Source organism: Sphaerodactylus townsendi, linkage group LG06, assembly GCF_021028975.2.
Source record: "Sphaerodactylus townsendi isolate TG3544 linkage group LG06, MPM_Stown_v2.3, whole genome shotgun sequence".
NCBI lineage: Eukaryota > Metazoa > Chordata > Lepidosauria > Squamata > Sphaerodactylidae > Sphaerodactylus > Sphaerodactylus townsendi.
Genome location: NC_059430.1, coordinates 119,003,119 through 119,022,168, shown reverse-complemented (window position 1 = coordinate 119,022,168; position 19,050 = coordinate 119,003,119). Strand labels below are relative to the sequence as shown.

The following is a 19,050-nucleotide window of genomic DNA, read 5'->3' as shown; positions in this document are numbered from 1 at the left end:
GGGACCATTCATGTGAATAGCTTCGGGGGGGGGGGTGTCGGCGGCATATACGCCAACACACATACTGAAAGGCCGTGAGGAAACGGCCTTATAGTCTCTTCCAGCTCTATGATTCTATGAACCCTCCAAACAAACTTAATTGATGAGACATATGACATATAATTAATGTGATATATCAAAAAAACAATGAACCTTTTGTTTTTCACTTAACTTCTTAACCATGTCTGTAAATTTGGGGGAGCATCATCCTCTCTTAAATATTTAGAATTAAAACTAGCAAATATCTGGAATTGATCTTTCAGTTTGTTATGCTGGTTATAATTTTTTTTGTTAGTGTCTCAACTACTGAAAAGTTTGAGTGGTAAGTATATTGTACTCAAAAACTGTCTGATTTTCAGAAGGAAGGCAATCACCAGGTGAATTAAAACCCCTTCCCCTTAAGCTCTGCAGAGAATCAGCTAGTTCTTTTTCAATAGATTTCTCAGAGATATGGAAGGAGCTGTTGCACAGATATATAGTGTAAAGTTATTGACAGGTAATGCCTTCTTAGTCTCCCTAGTCTCACTTCCAACTGCTTCACTGTAAAGTATATCCACAAATATATATAAAGGTGACCAAAAGTGGTAAATGACTGTACTATTGGCCATTACATAATAATTATTCTGTGGAAATTACCGGTCAGTACAAGATATAAAAATCCAAAGTCAAGTATTCCACTCATGCTGAAACAAAAAATTCACTTGGAGGCCAAAACTAAGTGCTTTAGAATAACATATATAGGGATTACTGAAGGGCTCCTTGGAGAAACTGAAAGGAAAAAATGTATCAAAGAAAGGCTGGGCAACAGTGAAAAGAACATTGCTGATCATTCACCATATGCATAGAAGACTAGCAATACTCACCACTAATTTAGTAAACAAACGCTAAATTTAAAAAAGAAACAAGTGGTTATCCTTCATGTTTATTAATACTACTTGAAAATTCTGCAAAATAACTACCTGAACCTACACCCTCAATAGAGATCATCCTCAAGTCTTTTTAATAAAACTTTTGACGGCTGGTTTGATCCAGTATTAGGTTTATCTAGGGATGCCTGATCAAAGCGCCCCTTTCCTAGTGTTCAGAAAATCTAAAGTTGCCCTAAAATGTTGTTAAGAACACTGTGCCCAACATTGCACCTCTTTCTCTGCACATTATACCCATATAATAATAAACTTCAGTCTTAGGCCCTTTCCGCACATGTGCAGAAACACACCTCCACTGGCATGAGTATGCTGGTGGAGGCTCAGGGACCATTCACAGGCTAGTAAAGTGCGCAGGAAGCCCTGATTCTCTCCCTGTAGACTTCCTCTCCACTCCACGCTGCCCTGCATCCTCCAGAGGTCGCTGATAGGTCTCTCTGCAGCCCTCCAGAGGGACGCTGCACAAGAAGGTGAGTGGAGCCAGCGGGGAAAGCAGTGGCTTCCCGGCGGTGCGGTTTGCACCATGCCATTGGAAAGACGCTGTTTATCAATAACCTCGCTCATTGAGCGAAGTTTTCAGGGGTGGCTTCATGCCGCCCGGGAAAAGCCAGGACGGTGCTGCTGCATAGCAGCAACACGTCCTGTGTGAATGCTCTCCCAGGGATGGCGTTTTTGCCATCGCTGGGATGCTGTATTTGGCCTGTGCGGAAAGGGCCTTTGACTTGAATATGCCAAATGGAATTTAAGAAATCATCAGCTCAGACCTTTGCTTATCTGTAATAATGAATTTTAATTTTGTGGCAATAAAGAAGGACTGGAAAACAATGGAAGAAACATTGTTGACCATTATATAGAATTTTTGCAATACTCACCAGTATACGTTGAAAGAGAGCCTAAATTAAAACAGGAACAAGTGGTTATTCTTCATGCTTATTACTACTACTAGAAAATACTGCACAGTAACTACTTGGATCTAGGCCCTGTTCCTCAAAAGAGATCATCCTCAAGTCTTCTTCCCACAAAACCTTCAACTGGAGCCTGTTTAATCCAATATTAGACTTATTAGAAAACATTATGACTTGAACATCAGAAGCACCTGTTCATAACCTTCTCTGGGAGAAATGCAAAAAACTCAGTTTCCTATCAAACTGATTCTCAGAAAAGGCACCCCATGAAGATCTCATTAAAAAGCGGACTAAGGTACACTGTGGCAACTCAATAAACACTTTTTTCCCCTTCACAGAAGTTCCCAGATCATAAAGACACAGGCAGAAATTGAGAACATCCTGTGGTTCCAACTTAAATAATCACTTCATTTAAACTTAATTTATTATAATATGCTTTGGTAGAGGAGTAGCACCAATGGACCGGGTTGGGGTGCGATGCCATGGGCGGATCCATGGTGGAGGCATGGGTAGCTGCAGAGGGGGTGTGGCAGTGGCATTCCAGGGTGGGGGCAGGCAGCACTGCAGCAGGGGCTCAGGGTGTGCGCACCACTTCTGGCAGAGTTTCCCCTTGCTCCACCCTCTGTGCTTTGATCTGCCTCAGGATGTGAGCAGTGTTTCTCTCTGTCTCTTAAGTTCCTCTGTCTCTCTGTGTGTGTCTCTCTGCCGCATCGCCACGACCGGGCTCTGGTCACAGATACAACACCAACCCAACCCCCCTGGGACCATTCGCACGAACGGTCCCAGAAACAGCCGGGAAGACGGCACCACGGAGCGCCGTCGCCCAGCTTACCTGCCATGTCTGTGGCTGTGGTGAGTGCTCCGGCGTTGCAGGGCAGGGGGGCGTGTCCCCAGGCCTCAGTGACGCGCTGGACGGCCACAGACACGGTAGGTGGAGGGCGAAAGGGGGGAGGGTGCCTTCAAACTGCTGCCGTTCACACGGCAGCGGCTCGAAGCCGCCATTTTCTGAAAACCTCGCTGGGGAAGCGAGGTTGGAAAACGGCGGCTTGGCGCCGCTCGGGACGCCGTTTGGCGCCACTCGGGACGTGCGAATGGCTCCCTGGGGACGCCGTTTTTGCCGTCCCCAGGGCGCCGTATATGGTCCATGCGGAAAGGGCCTTTCTCTCTGTATATAAGACATCCCCTGAGAATAAGACGTCGTAGAGGTTTTGCTGAAGTGCTAAATATAAAACATCCCCCGAAAGTAAGACGTAGCAAAGGTTTTGTTTGGAAGCATGCCCGTTGAACAGAACACCAGAGCATGCAACTGCGGAGCGGAAAAATAAGACATCCCCTGAAAATAAGACATAGCGCATCTTTGGGAGCAAAAATTAACATAAGACACTGTCTTATTTTCAGAGAAACATGGTATGTATGTTTGTGTGTATATATATATCTCAAATCACTGAATGGTGACTGACATAAATAATCCTGCTATGACTGCTAAAATATGGACTTGTGAATTAATGTCACTTTGTTACCAAAGTGTTCATTGCATGATTGCCCTGTTATTTAATTAGTTTGAGAGACGACTGTGTTAGTCTGCAGTGTGACAGTTAGATCTGAGTCCAATTTTCACACAATATTAACAAGATTTTCAGGGTATGAGCTTTCAAAAGTCAAAATTCCCTTTCATAGAATTATATTATCATGGAATCATACAGCTGACAGGACCCTTTTGGGTCATCTAGTCCAACTTATTACTTATTTTTATCTTGGTCTTTCATCTTAACTTCACAATATACCTGAGAAAAATCAAGGAAATCTTGAATATGTGGCGAATATTAGCAGGGATGGGAAATAATAATGTGTGGTTAGTTTTGGAATTGACCCCATAATAAAACTAAAGCTTGCAGCCATTAATGGAACATTTCCGAATACAGAAAAATGAAAACAAAATTTTAAAAATGGACAACATGTCATCAGATTTCTCTATGTACAGCAGGAACATTTAGAACAATTCTTTCTAGCCATAGTCTTACACTAGAAAAACAGTATTGAAAAAAAGAAATTTGACTGGTAAAGGTGGATCATAAGCTAAATAAGAGCTGCCATTTCAGTGAAAAAAGCTAATGTGATCTTGGGGTGTATCAACAGAAACAGGCGCACCTGGAGTACTGAATGTAGTTCTGAAGGCCTCACTTCAAAACTTAGCAGGTGCAGAGCACAGCAATAAGGATAACCAGGGGATTGCCGTCTTTAATTATTTGACAGGGTGTCACCTAGAACAAGGCAGGGAACTGTTCCTGTTGGCAGCAGTGGACAAGTTCACACACTCATGAGTTTATATTACAGGTAAAAAGGTACTGACTGGATATTAGGAATTTTACAGTGAGAGAATAGTTCACGAAAGTGGAATTGTCGACCTGAAGAAGCAGTGAGAGCTGCCTCAAAATGAAAAGATTCCTGCGGCTTCTGTAGACAGTCGTTTCAGTACTCATGTTTGCATGCCATCTGATCAGATACAGCTCTGAATGGAGATCACAGAGTCCCCACCTGAAGTACTTTTGAAACACCCATCCCACTTTCTGATTTGGTTCTAAAAACCCAGGAGTCTCCATCCTAACTCATTTCTGATGAAGGGTGCCTTGACTCTCAAAAGCATATATCCCCATGCTGCTCTAAGCATTGAAGTAGGTTGCATATATAATGTAATTAATAAAGTTGCATTGACAGGTAAAATTGTCATACGTGTTAGAACTGCAGCACAAAATACAGTCATAAAGTTCCTACAAACAAGTGAAAGGTAGCCATTTTCTTCTATGGGAGAAAGGTGCCTAATTTCACAAGAACCATTGACTAGTTCCGCACAGAATTCCAAGAAGCAAAATGGGATGAGAAGGATGGTGCACATTGATAAGCAGATTGGGAATACTCACAGGTGCTAGGCCTCCATTAACCTAAGCAAAGGAATAATAAAGAAACAGTTAATCCTTCATGCCTTAGCAGACCAGGTGCTCAGGAGCAGCAGCAGCAGAAGGCCATTGCTTTCACATCCTGCAGGTGAGCTCCCAAAGGCACCTGGTGGGCCACTGCAAGTAGCAGAGTGCTGGACTAGATGGACTCTGGTCTGATCCAGCAGGCACGTTCTTATGTTCTTATGTTCTTTTCTATAATCCTTGAGGGGAAAAACTGTTTTATGCACTGTGATGAGAATGATCTCATGGGATAACTCTCAACAAAATTATATATATATATATGTCCTTATATTTTTTTTGACAGATAAATTGTCATGCCTTCAAATAAAGTATTCTTATTATTTTAGGTTGTCTTTGCATATGTAAATATGACCATTATTTACAACAGCATGGTTTCCTCAATTTTGTTGTTGCAAGGATTTAGTATTATGGGTTTAATAGGTTTCTGTGAGCCAACCAGGAAACCTTCTTGTATTTTTACCCCTGAATGTCACTAATCTCACATTGATAGTCTCCCTACCCTAAGCCTCTTTTCTGACTCCCTCTGCCTAGTGGCTCATAGAACAACATTGTTGGAACATGTTAAGGAATAAAGGAGAGCATGTAGAGTCACTAGGTCCACTGGGAGGAATTGTTGGCCGGCAAGCTGATGGAAAGATAGGGGGGCATTTTCTGGACAGTCACAGACACCTAAGACTAGGATGGATGCCAAATCTTGATTCTGGACTTTGATACCAAAAGAGGGGTTTCACCTGAACTTGCTTTTTCCATCTTCAATAAATATGCATAACAGCTAGCAACATCTTTCCTGCATATCTAACTGTTGCCATCTGTGTAACAATAGACACTGCCCTGCAAAAATAGCCACAGTCTTGGAAACAATACACCTGTTGTTCTATAGTCCACGAAGGGTATACAAAAACTACCCAATCTTAACAGAGCTAGCCTTTCTGTGTCCTTTCTTTCCTAGCCAATCCTATCACACCCTTCGAGTTCCACTACCAGAAAACCAACAAACCTTACTCTGAATGTGAATATCCTGATTTGTAAATTCATCAATTATATCTAAAATCTAATTAAAAACTGGATTATCACCAGCTCTGACTCATCTGAGCCATTCTTCACTGTATTGTTCTCTCCTGAGAAGAACTCTGTTTTGTCCAAGAAGATGGCCTTCCTTAGCATCACCACAGGGTTAATTTTCCAATATCTAGTTTTCCCAAACAAAGGACCTTGCCCGGGGTTTTCTGAATTACCTTTGGTTTAGTTACGCTAAGTCCAATGTCGCCCCACTTTCTCTGCATCTCATTTGGAATTTAGGAAATTGCATGTGCAGACATTAGCAGATGTAAGCTAGCTTCACATACACTTATCTACAATACTCACCCCTGCTCCAGTGGAATCCTAAGTTAAAACATGAATAAGTAATTATTCTTCAGGTTTATTGATACCTCTTTAAAATATTTCAAAATCTCTACCTGGACCTCTACCCTATTCCACAACAGAGATCATCCTCAGATCATCCTGATAAAACCTTTGATTGAAGACTGTTTAATTCAATATAATACTTATGTATATTAGGAGGCATTATGGCTTCCACCTGGAAACACCTATTGATGACCTTCTCTGAGAGGGACCCAAAGATAGTATAGTTTTCTATCAAGCTGATTCTAAGACAAGGGATACCATAAAGATCGTTCAAAGGTGGACAAAGGAACATTGTAGTAACACAGAGAGCACTTTTTTTCCACACAAAGGTTTCAAGGTCATAAAGGCCCCTTTCACACATGCAGAATAATGCACGTTCAATCCACTTTCACAACTGTGCTATTTTGCTATTCCGCACAGCTGCAAGGTGTATTGAAAGTGTATTGAAAGTGCATTATTCTGCATGTGCGGACGGAGCCAAAGAGACAGGAAGAGCTGGAGACTATCCTGTGGTCATAGCTTCCAGGGAGAAGGGTCTTTTTTAATCTCTTCCTTTCAGCTTAATTTATTATAATGTGTGTTGATTATTCATAGTGTGTATTTGTGTGTGTAGACTCCTTTGCTACTTTTCTCTGTGACAAACTACTATGACTTCAAGTTACAGATTACTAAATGGTACCTAATATAAATAATTCCCATATGACTGATAAAGAATGGAGGAAAATTGAATTTTTAAATTAATATGCTGGGCCAGTTAAATCAGTTACCAAAGTGTTTGTTGCATTTGTCTTTGTTGAATTGCATCTGGTTCACATCTGCCCACTATTCCAGTGTATTCAGATCTCGTTTAAGCCTACCCTATCTCTATCTTCTGGTGTGTTCACTGCTCCTCCCAATTTGGAGTCATCTGCAAATTCAGTGACAAGCCCCTCCATCCAGATCACTTGGAAAAATGTTGAAAAGTACTGGGCCTAGGACCAAGCCCTGCAGATTCCCCCTTGAAATCTCCCTCCATTCAGATAATGGAGGGAGTGTGGTTCTCCAACCAGTTCTTTGAGTGTGGTTCTTTGAGTGTGGTTCTCCAACCAGTTCATTATCCACCTTATCATCCTAGAATCCAGGCCATGACCCTCCAGTTTACTCATCTGAATATCATAGGGAACCCAGCTGAAAGCTTTACTGAAATCCAGATAAGCAAGATTGACAGCATTCCCTTGATTCAGGAACCTTGTCCACATTTTGGCTCATTTTTGATGAAGGGTACTTTGACTTCCCAAAGCATATATCCCCCAAAACCTTTTGGTTTCTAGAGTGTTCCTAGTATTAAATGTGGTTATTCAATTAGGTTGCATCTGAAACGTAATTAAAAGGGATTGTATTGACCTGCGGCATCTTCAAGGGTGTGAGGCCTGCAGCACAAAGTACAGAGTCAGAAGTCCCCTAAAATAAGTGAAAGGCGACCATTCTCTACTATGGAAGAAAGGTGCCTAATTTAACAAGAATTATTTCCTCACAGAATTCTAAGAAGCAAAATCTGATGGGAAAGGGGGTGCACATCTGCCAGCAGTTTGGGAATACTCACAATCTTTGGTGCGGCAGTAGTCTAAATAAAGGAATAGTAAAAAGTTAATCCTTCATACTTGGGTACTTTTTGAAAAAAACAACCTTGTTTTACTGATTGTGGCAAGAATGATTACACGCAATAACTTTCAACAAATTATTTAGAGGGGCTATATACGCCCTCAGATTTGTACATTTTAGTCAGGTTTAATTGTCATGACTGCACCCACCAGTGGCCCCAGGAAGAAAGAGTGGCTGCGACTTACCATGGCAGCCATTGCCGGTGGGGAAGGGACAACCTCCGTGATGCTCCTCCTTCCCCGGTGCCTCGCAAGCTCTTCAGAGCTCGCGAGGCTTCAGGCTTGCCAGGCAATGGGGAAGGGCCTATTTAGGTCAGGGCCTGGCCTTCCCACCTTCCCATTTGCACCTGGGAGCACCTCATGCCCTCGTCATACATCTCGGAGAGAAGGACTTGCCGGCAGTCAAGCGGATTACTCTACTTCACAGGATGCGAGATGACCTGGATCAAATCCACAGGAGGCTACCTGGGACCATGCTTTTCTGGTCCAAGCTACTGGAGAGGTGCTGCTGGCGGGGGGCCGTCTCCCCGAAACAGGTGGACTTGGCCAGGATTAACACCTGTCGCGAGATTTTGGGCTATATTCGGTCACTGGGGGGCCGGTGCATCGGTCATTGGGACATTTCACACAAACTGGCCCCCCTTTACGGGGAGGACGGGGTACACTTATCTTCCTGGGGCATGGACTGTTAGCTGCATAGCATATGCGGCGAATTGTGCGATTGGCTCAAGATTTAAGAGGCATTTGGCGGGAGCTGGGGCCCAGCTCTCTGGCGGTTTGCGCATGGGGGACTGATCTTTAGCTGGTGGGCAGTGGGAAAATTACCTGCTTTAGTGGAACCTCCTCAGGAGGTTTGGGGTGTAGCAAGCCAAGGGGTCACCTGCCCAGATGTGGGCTTATATGGCTTGCGCCCCTGGCAGCAAAGACTCTTCAGGAAGTGGCAACCGCCCATCTGGAATCTCACAGCTGCTCTAGTGTGTGTATATAATTTTTCATCGGCAGGCGTGCTGTGAAAAATTTAGGTGTCTGGAGGACAGCACTTGTGCTGCCCAGTACACAGATCAAAAGATCAGGCCCCCATGCTGCACCTTACGCTTTGTTTACCTTGAACCAATTTTTTGTTAATAAAATGTTTTACCACTCTAAAGTGTTTGCAGTCTTCATAATTTTTCGAAAGGTTACTTCCCTCAGCTACTTTACTCAGGCAGCAAATCTCAGAACAGGACCAGTAGTGGGAGTTTTGCGTTCTACTATGATCCATCTCTCTATCCTTCCAACTGCCTCTCCTGCCAGTGGTTTCTTTATGGATTTATCTGTCCCTTCCTTCCTGTCATATCTAAGCCTAGTTTAATGAACGATTTGTATGGGTGGGGGGAGTGACCCCAGATTCCTAAAATGCCAGTTCCCTCTGCAAATTCAGTGAGAAACCCCTTGACCTGTTTCATTCAGATCATTTAGAAAAAGACTGGGCCCAGAACCAAGTCCTATGGATCCCCTCTAGACACCTCTTTCCAGTCATAATAACATAAGAACTAGCCTGCTGGATCAGACCAGAGTCCATCTAGTCCAGCACTCTGCTACTCACAGTGGCCCACCAGGTGTCTTTGGGAGCTCACATGCAGGATGTGAAAGCAATGGCCTTCTCTGCTGTACAAGTGCTGCTCCTGACCACCTGGTCTGCTAAGGCATTTGCAATCTCAGATCAAGGAGGATCAAGATTGGTAACCATAGATCGACTTCTCCTCCATAAATCTGTCCAAGCCCTTTTTAAAGCTATCCAGGTTAGTGGCCATCACCACCTCCTGTGGCAGCATATTCCAAACACCAATCACACGTTGTGTGAAGAAGTGTTTCCTTTTATTAGTCCTAATTCTTCCCCCCTGCACTTTCAATGAATGCCCCCTGGTTCTAGTATTGTGAGAAAGAGAGGGGAAAAAATTCTCTGTCAACATTTTCTACCCCATGCATAATTTTATAGACTTCAATCATATCCCCCCTCAGACATCTCCTCTCCAAACTAAAGAGTCCCAAATGCTGCAGCCTCTCCTCATAAGGAAGGTGCTCCAGTCCCTCAATCATCCTCATTGCCCTTCTCTGCACTTTTTCTATCTCTTCGATAGTCAGATAAAATGTCACTGACAATTATTCTTTGAGTGTGGTTCTCCAACCAGTTCATTATCTCCCTAATCATCCTAGAATCCAGTCCACAACTATCCAACTTATCCATCAGAACACCATTGGGAAACCTGTTGGAAGCTTTACTAGGTACCTATGGCCGAAAGGTACCTGATTTTACAAGACTGATATACTTATTTAGCATTCCAAAATGCAAAATCTGATGAGAAAGGGGGTGCACATCAATCAGCAGTGTAGAAATACTCACAATCAGTGATGGAACAGTAGTCTAAGTAAAGGAATAATAGAGAAACAAAGTCAATCCTTCATACTTTTGGATAGTTCCTGCTCCTCCCAATTTCAGCTCTGCCCAGGTTCGCCTTATTTATTTGTTGGTTTGTTTATTAGATTTCTATACCGCCCCATCCCCAAAGGGCTCCGGGCGGTGTACAACATAAAATTCATACAATGCTGAATAAAGGAGCAAATCATGCAAAAAAATAAACAAATAACATAAGCTCCATCCAGTTAGTAATCAGTAAAACTTATTAAAACTCCATATGAAACCGCGGTTAATACAATCAAATAAGAGGCATCCAGAAAACCCACATTTAAAAACCTTCCCCAAAAAGGAGGAATGGCGGGCCCCTCAATATGAGGGTTATCCTGATGTAAAACAGAGCAGAGAGCAGAGAGGGGGCACCACATCAGCGGCTGGACACTCCAAAGGCCCGGTGGAACAACACAGTCTTACAGGCCCTGCGGAATTCACCAAGATCCCGCAGGGCCCGGACAGCTGGAGGAAAGGTGTTCCACCAGGCTGGGGCCAGAGCTGTAAAGGTCCTGGCGTGCGTGGAGGCCAGCCGCATCATTGAGGGGCCGGGAACCACGAGCAAATTGGTCTCTGCTGAACGCAGAGACCGAGTAGGGACATATGGAGTAATACGGTCCCGAAGGTACGAGGGTCCCAGGCCGCATAATGCCTTAAAGGTCAAAACCCACACCTTGAAGATGATTCGGAATTCAACTGGGAGCCCTCTCAAGGCTCGCAGCCTGGGTAGCAGCAGGCGAGCCATGGCACAGTGGGCTTGTTTTTCTGGGAGGCTGCAGGGCTGCCTGAGCTCATGACTTCTGGCAGCCCCCTGCCCAGATCCGGCTGAATGGGCTCAGCCAGCATAGCACCAGTGGCCCCTGCCACTCAGGGCAAAGAGCGGTTGAAGTGGCCGGAGGAGCTGCTGGGACCGGGGTTGCTCGGGTCTCTCTAGGTCAGGGGTAGGGAACCTGCGGCTCTCCAGATGTTCAGGAACTACAATTCCCATCAGCCTCTGTCAGCATGGCCAATTGGCCATGCTGGTAGGGGCTGATGGGAATTGTAGTTCCTGAACATCTGGAGAGCCGCAGGTTCCCTACCCCTGCTCTAGGTGATCCCTGTGAAAGGGTCATTCGACCCCCAAAGGGGTCATGATCCACAGGTTGAGAACCACTGTATTAAGAGAAGAAGAAGAGCTGGAGTTATATTCCCTTTCTCTCCTATAGGAGACTCAAAGGGGCTTACAAACTCCTTACCGTTCCCCCCTCACAACAAACACCCTGTGAGGTAGGTGGGGCTGAGAGAGCTCCACAGAACTGTGACTAGCCCAAGGCCACCCAGCTGGCGTGTGTTGGAATGTACAGACTAATCTGAATTCCTCAGCTCAGCTCAGGCAGCAGAGCCTGGTTCCTCCAGACTAGAGTACACCTGCTCTTAACCACTACGCCACTGCTGCTCAAGGAGACTTATTTGGTATATAAGGGGAAAAAAAACACACAAAAAGATGAATAGCCCCATCCAACAATCTGGATGCCCTGTCATGACTCTACAACTGTGCTGTTCAGATGCTCCCAAGAAGGCTTCCTGGTGGTGTGGGGAGGCTAAAACACAAAAAGCCTCCCTCCATCATGAAGCCCCCATTAGACTTTTTCGTAGCATAAGTCCAAAGCACCAGCTGTTGGCATGATGAGGGCAATGGCCAGGAGGAAGTTGACTAGTATCAGCTCCTCCCATGGCTACATCCTTGGACCACCCCTGCTATACCAGCAGCAGCAGTCAGGGTGCACGTATACTGGCACCATATCCAGAACCATGTCCCACCACTGGGGAAAGCTGCGGTGGCTGCCCACCAGTGGATTCACCCTTCCACCGTGGCAAGTGTTCCAGATAGGACAAATCTGCTGGTGTATTTTCTTTCTACCAATGGATTCAGCCTCCTTTTTAAAAGAATGGGGCTATAAGTATGTCAACTTTGCGTTTAATGTTCCCAATTGAAGCTTTTAAAACATAACTACCAAAAGAATAACAATGAGCCCTTCGGGGATAGGGCGGTAAACTAAATTCTATTATTATTATTATTATTATTATTATTATTATTATTATTATTATTATTATTATTATTATTATTATTATTATTATTATTATTATTATTATTATTATTATTATTTAATAATAATAATAATAATAATAATAATAATAATAATAATAATAATAATAATAATAATATAAGGACATGATCAACAATGATGGAAAAATTGGCAAGAAATTAAAGAAAGCAAGAACATAGAAGTCATAGGAGGTGCTTTAAGAGGAATGTCTGATTTTTGAAAAAAAATTAATGAGCAGAAAAACATTTATTAGGATGAATCTACAAATTATTACTTAAATATGATACTGAAACAGAACAGGTTAAAACTTGCATGATAAAGTGGAAGCAAAATCTTCAAGAACAAAATTATTTTCCAGCAATGGGAATCATTATGGACTAAAAATATTACGCTCATAACATACCAATCGTTGAAGGAAAACTAGTATAAAATATTTTAAAATGGTATTTAACCCCAAAAGATGTTAAGAAAATTGACAAAAAGTATAAGGGAACATGTTGGAAATGTGAAGAAAAAAAGTTGAGTAACAATTCATATAGAAATGCAATTTTTTTTAACAAACTGGGCCATAATTTCAAATGGATCCAAAGATCATGCTTTTAGGCATCATTACAAGGAACTTACCAAGAAAACTGGACAGATAAAATGACAGAGTACTTTAACATGGCCAAACTGACCAATCTAGTAAGTAGACCAGAACATGTACTTAAAGAGAAATGGGAATTATATACTAAGTATTATATGATAGAAAGATTTTCTAATATAACTACCAGTACTTGTTTACCCTGTTTCCCCGAAAATAAGACATCCCTGAAAATAAGACATAGCACATCTTTGGGAGCAAAAATTAATATAAGACACTCTTATTTTCAGGGAAACGCGGTATTTAGGATGTTACTGTTAATACTCTCAAAAATATTTTTTTTTAACACACACCAACCCACACATACACACATGCACACACATGTATATTCAGATAATTGTAAGCCAAGCATATATAACATTCTAATAACCAGAGTACAGCAAATACTACTTAGGCCATTATAACAGGTTTTTTTTAATGCATATATAAGTACATGTGCTTGTTTATTAATTAAACATATGCAATAAGATTTCAATTAAAATTAGTTGAGCTTCCAAAATGATTATCGATTAAAGTTGTTTTCATCCAGCAAACCAGTTAATGTTAGTGTATTCTTAGTAATAAGATTATACACGCAGATCCATTTTAAACTTAATGTTGATATAGATTGTTTTTGACTCTGATTGTATAAGATCATATGTTCATCATAATTACTGTTCCAATTGTGAAGATTTATATGATTGTTATGTTCACTTGCTCCAACTCTTAACTAATTTTCTGTTTTTTCCCTGATTTTTTTTGTTGGTAGAAATAAAAATTATATTAAAAAGAACGTATGAATATTCTTATAGAAAGTAATGTAACATAAATGTTTCAAGTATAGTTTATGTCAGATGAATATTTTTGTAGAAAGTCACATAATTGTTTTAAGTAAAGTTTCAAACTGGATCATGATCTGCAAAGCTTTTCTCAAAACAGTCGCACAAGTTATCCTTCATCTGACATATGTCATATTTATCTGACATAACCACAAGCCTTTGATATTTGTGGTTGGATTTTATCCAGAGGACTGACTAGCTCTGTGGTTTTTTTATTATCATTCCATCATATGCTGTTATACAGCACAGAGTGTACATTTGAAATTATATTCTATTAATCGTTTTTTTGCCACTGAAAGCGCACTGGTGCATATTGTTTGAATTTCATACTGTCCCAATGCTATAGACTCAATCCCTCATATCCTGCTTTACTGTTCGAGGTTTAATGATATTAGAACCGATCTGGGAGCTTTACTATCTCTAGAATTTATGTTTCTCTCAGACAAACAAAAAATGTCTAAGCTATTGAACAGCCCTAATGCAGAAATTTCTGAAGCAGTTGCTACATTTTTAATCCATGTTCTACATGATATGTAACAATGATCCTGTTTTTGTATTTGGAATGTATGGTACTTCTGGTTTATGCTTAATAAAGGTTTTTGGATTGGATTGGATTGGTTTGAATTTCATAATTTCATACCATACATTCCAAATACAAAAACGAGTAGGACGCCATCGGTAATTTTGATAGATGCTGCATTTTAATGTGGGTCAATTTTAACATATAGAGCCATATTTAATAACTATTTTTTAAAAAATTGATTTTATTTGTGCTCTATCTGTTTGTTCGCCACCCTGAGCCCTACGGGGGAGGGCGGTTTATTATTATTATTATTATTATTATTATTATTATTATTATTATTATTATTATTATTATTATTATTATTATTATTATTATTATTATTATTATTAATAATAATAATAATAATAATAATAATAATAATAACAACAACAACAACAACAATAACAACAACAATAATAACAACAACAACAACAATAATAATAACAATAATAATAACTATGCATAGAGAATCATGCCCTCCCCAGAGCATTTACCCCAGCACAAGAGTGGATCCACCAGTGGACAGCGACTGTGGCCCTCCACAGTGATGGAACGCATAGCAGTGGTGGTTCAGAGGCGTGGCCATGAGAGGAGCCAATGCTAGTGGGCTTTCACCAGGCCATTGCCTCTGTTACCCCAGCAGCAGGGGCTTTGGACTTATTGCACCTTTTTGGTGGTAAAAGTCTATGAAGCCCAATGGGCTTTTTCCAGTGGCAAGGAGACTTTTCCGGTTTGTTTTTTGTCTCCTCACTCTGCCAGAAAGTCCCCTTGGGAACAGTTAGCATGTCTGGGCACCCAGCCCTTTGGATGGGGCTGCCCAAAGTGATCTTCTGTAATTCAGCCCAGTGGTAAGTTGGTACATCCCTGAGTTACTATTCAGAGTGACTTGGCTGGGAAAAATAGGCTGGAGCCGTCCCTTGGAATTTCTCCAGGGTTCCAGAATCACTAAGATATCCTCTGATAAGGATACATAGGCGTGCCGCTTTTGTTTTTAAAACTTACCCCGTCTTCCTGCGTCACTTCATCAGGACGAGAGGGCATGCCCCTGCAGCCCTGGCAATGCCCCAGGGGTCAGAGGACATGAGGTGTGTCCAGTGGTGGGATTCAGCAGGTTCGCACCACTTCAGCAGAACCAGTTGTTAAAATGGTGCTTGTAATCAACCGGTTGATAAACTATTTGAATCCCACCACTGGCCGTGTCCCCTGGTTCCCATGGAGTGGCACAGGAAGAGGTGGCGAGTTTTAATAACAAAAGCAGAGGGCCAAAAAACTGCTGTTCACTCGGGGCCGGATGGAAGCCAACATTTTCCACAACCTGAAAAATGCTGTTGTGAGGGGGGGGGATTCCATGGTAGCTGTGTGATCTCCCCCCACCCAATGGCATTTTGACTGGCCCCACGCTGGTCTAAATGGCCCGTGCAGAAAGGGCCTGAGTGAAGAATATACTTCAAAAGTCCCTAAAATTGATATCAAATTGTCAGTATTTGGATACATCCATTTATACATTGCATGCTAAAAATATTGTATTCTGCAGTGTTACACTGCCATTCTATGCAGATTTAATGAATAAATGGGCTTAGACTGAAATATCTCTTCATAGAACCACACTTTAAAATCACAAAAAGATGTAATGTCTATTTTTCTGCAGGAAAAAAAGTCTGTTTTTTAATGAGTTTGAGATCAGTTAGGTTAACACCTCTGAAAGGGTACTGTTGTTCAACCGTTCATTTTTCTTGATAGGAGAGCACCAGACAGCTAAGCACTCTGCTCATTGGCTGGCTAATTTGGAGGGCCACAGACCCATCTGACACATCTTCATTGCTGGAAGAAGTTGGGCAGCTTGCTTCAGACAGATTGCATGCCAAAAGAGCAGCAAACACAGTTCCATTTATGTGACAGTAAATACCACTGAACTTACTTAAACGTACTTCCCAGGCTATAGCTTTTGAAGGTCATGAGATTAGCATCTACAGTCTTTAAATCACACCGTGTATTTTGCAACGATGAACAGAAAATACAGGGACAATCCTGTTTTTCAACTAAAACTTAAAGTGTCATCATTGTAGTGGAGGAGAAGTTGGCTGGTAGCTGGGAGAGACACCATTCTTGCTGTGGCAAAGAAATGGGGGGGTATGGCATAGACAGCTGCCACCACCATTGCTGTGGGGAAAATGCTGGTGGGTGGCCAGAAAATGCTGGTGGGTGCAGAAAGACAGAGTCATGGCATGGAGGTAGAAGAAGAGAAACATATATGCCTAGGTAGAGGGAGAGAGAGTAAGAAGAGGAGGGATGGGGGGAATGATCTAGACAAGTAGGAAGAGAGGGGAGGAAGCAAAGGGAAGGGAAGGGAAGGAGATGGCCCTGAGGAGAGGGGAATAAACAAAGGAGTTGTAAAAGAATGGGAGGGGAAGAAAGAAGGGTAGTGAGAGGGTAGTTTAACAGTGATAAGAGGGTGAAAACAAGGGAGGTCGTCAGATAAGAGATTGGGGGGGAAGTAGTGAGGAAGATTGACAGGGAGAGGTTCAGAAAAAGTTGGAGGATGATCACAGAAAAATGGGAGAGAGAAAGAGAGAGAGAAGGACAGAAAGAGAAAAGGAATGCACCTTTCCCACAAGCTTCCTGCATGTCCCTAATTATCAGGTTGTGACTTCCTTGAAGAAGAATTTAAGGTCCCTGAAATTCTTGCATTCCTTTCCTTCAAGGCTCACTGAAAATCTGACTAAATGTTATTGAATCATGGCACTTTCAAAAGAGAGAACAGTTCTCTTACCTGCTGCCCCATGACATTTTGGCAAAGGAGAAAGACAAGAAGAATGGCAGCAAAAATTTGAAGTTTCATCTTGGCTTCTCTTGGACACCTTCCAAATGTGGAGTCACCAAAGTGGAGACTGTATTTATAGCATGTATCTGCCCATAAATTCCAGGTTCAGTTGGCCCATATGTAATACCTCCATTGTCAAGGGGATTGACCACTTTTGCCAATGCGGAAAGGTTAACTTCTCAGAAGAATCATCATGTGGAACAAAAATTATTGTCTTGAGTGCCAAATGCAGCCCTAAAGGCAAAGTGCATTATTCGTCCTCAGCTGCCCATTAAAGAAATCTGCCTCCGCATTCTGGTTCTAATTTCCTTGTGTCGAATATTGAGAAATGGGAGGTTTTGCAGCCCCAGAGGCAGTCTTAGAGATTTGGTAGTGCTGTTCAAAAGTTCTGAGTGGGGCCTCAGAATCACTGCCAATACCACTACCCTGCCAGGGCCCAGCAGGGATAACCCTCCATGTAAGATGGGTGGGAGCAACCACTACAACCACAAACCAGCTGCTCAAGACCCAGATGGGGGGGTAGGTTCAAGTGGCGGCAGGACCTGGCGATGGGGAGACAACCCTGCAGATGGTTGTCAACCAAATGTGGAATTCAGAGCAAAAGTCCCTGTGGCTCATTGAGAGACAGTATGGTATGGCGGTTAAGAGCAGGTGGAATCTAATCTGGACAACCAGGTTTGATGCCACTGCTCCTACACACCTTCTGGGTGACCTTTGGCTAGTCACAGTTCTTCAGAACTCTCTCAGCCTTACCTACCTCACAAAGTATCTGTTGTGGGGACAGGAAGGGAAAGGAGTTTGCCTTCAGTATCCTTACAGGAGAGAAAGGTAGGGAAGAAATCCAAATTCTTCTTCTTGTTCTTCATTGGCCAAGCTCACCCTTAGGTTAGTGAATATATCACTAAGGTGGGGAGTCTCAGGAAAGAATTCTCCATAGGGAGGAGTTGTGGCTCCATGGAAGAGCCTCTCCTTTGCATGTAGAAGGTTCTGGGTTCTGTTCCAAATATCTCCAGTTAAAAAGGACCTGGCAGTAGACCATTTGAAAGACCTCTACTTGAGACCTACTGCCAGACTGCATAGACAATACTGACCTTGAAGGACCATGGGCTGACTGAATATAAGGCAGCTTCAAGTGTTTTCAGCCTTAATTTTATATTCATCTGTTGTTCTTTTTAAATAGTAATTAATTGATTAATTGATTAATTGATGGGTTTTATATACCCCCCTACCCCCAAAGGGCTCTGTAGTACTCACATCTTTCAGTGCTATGGAAAGACAAAACAAGGCCTTTCAGATATTTCCAGTTAATACAGACTCCATAACAACAATGCAAGATAGATATTCCAAACATTTGGGGTCACACACACGTAGGCCATGTGGTTCAATCCCTGGAATCTTCAGTTTAAGAGACCAGGCAGTAAGTGATGGAAAAGGACTACTCCTGGGATTGTGGAGAGTCACTGCCACTTTGAGAAGACAGTGCTGACCCTGTATGGTTTGTTATTTATTACATGTTGTGAACCACCCTGAGCCCTCCGGGGGAGGGCGGTATATAAGTTTAATAATAAATAAAATAAATAAATAAAAATGCTCTGACATTTCTTTTCATGCAGGCTTTCAGCTAAGTTTTTTTTTTTTTTTTAAATATTTTTATTGATATTTCGGAATTATTACAGATTTATATTGTATACTTTATATACATCCTCCATATCATTTTCCCCCTTTCTCCCCCCTCCCTCCTTCTTCTTCTCTTCTTTAGATGCGCAGCAGCAGGTCCATTC

At 42.2% G+C, this 19,050-nt stretch overlaps 1 long non-coding RNA gene across 1 annotated transcript in view; it reads left to right on the top strand.

The window, feature by feature from the left end:
- Positions 1 to 5,090: 5,090 nt before the first annotated feature.
- Positions 5,091 to 19,050, top strand: part of LOC125435362 — a 19,690-nt gene continuing 5,730 nt past the window's right edge. Inside the window, exons 1-2 of the long non-coding RNA XR_007244881.1 lie at positions 5,091 to 5,106; positions 17,632 to 17,638. This is a non-coding gene — a long non-coding RNA (uncharacterized LOC125435362). The remainder of the gene's footprint in view (positions 5,107 to 17,631; positions 17,639 to 19,050) is intronic.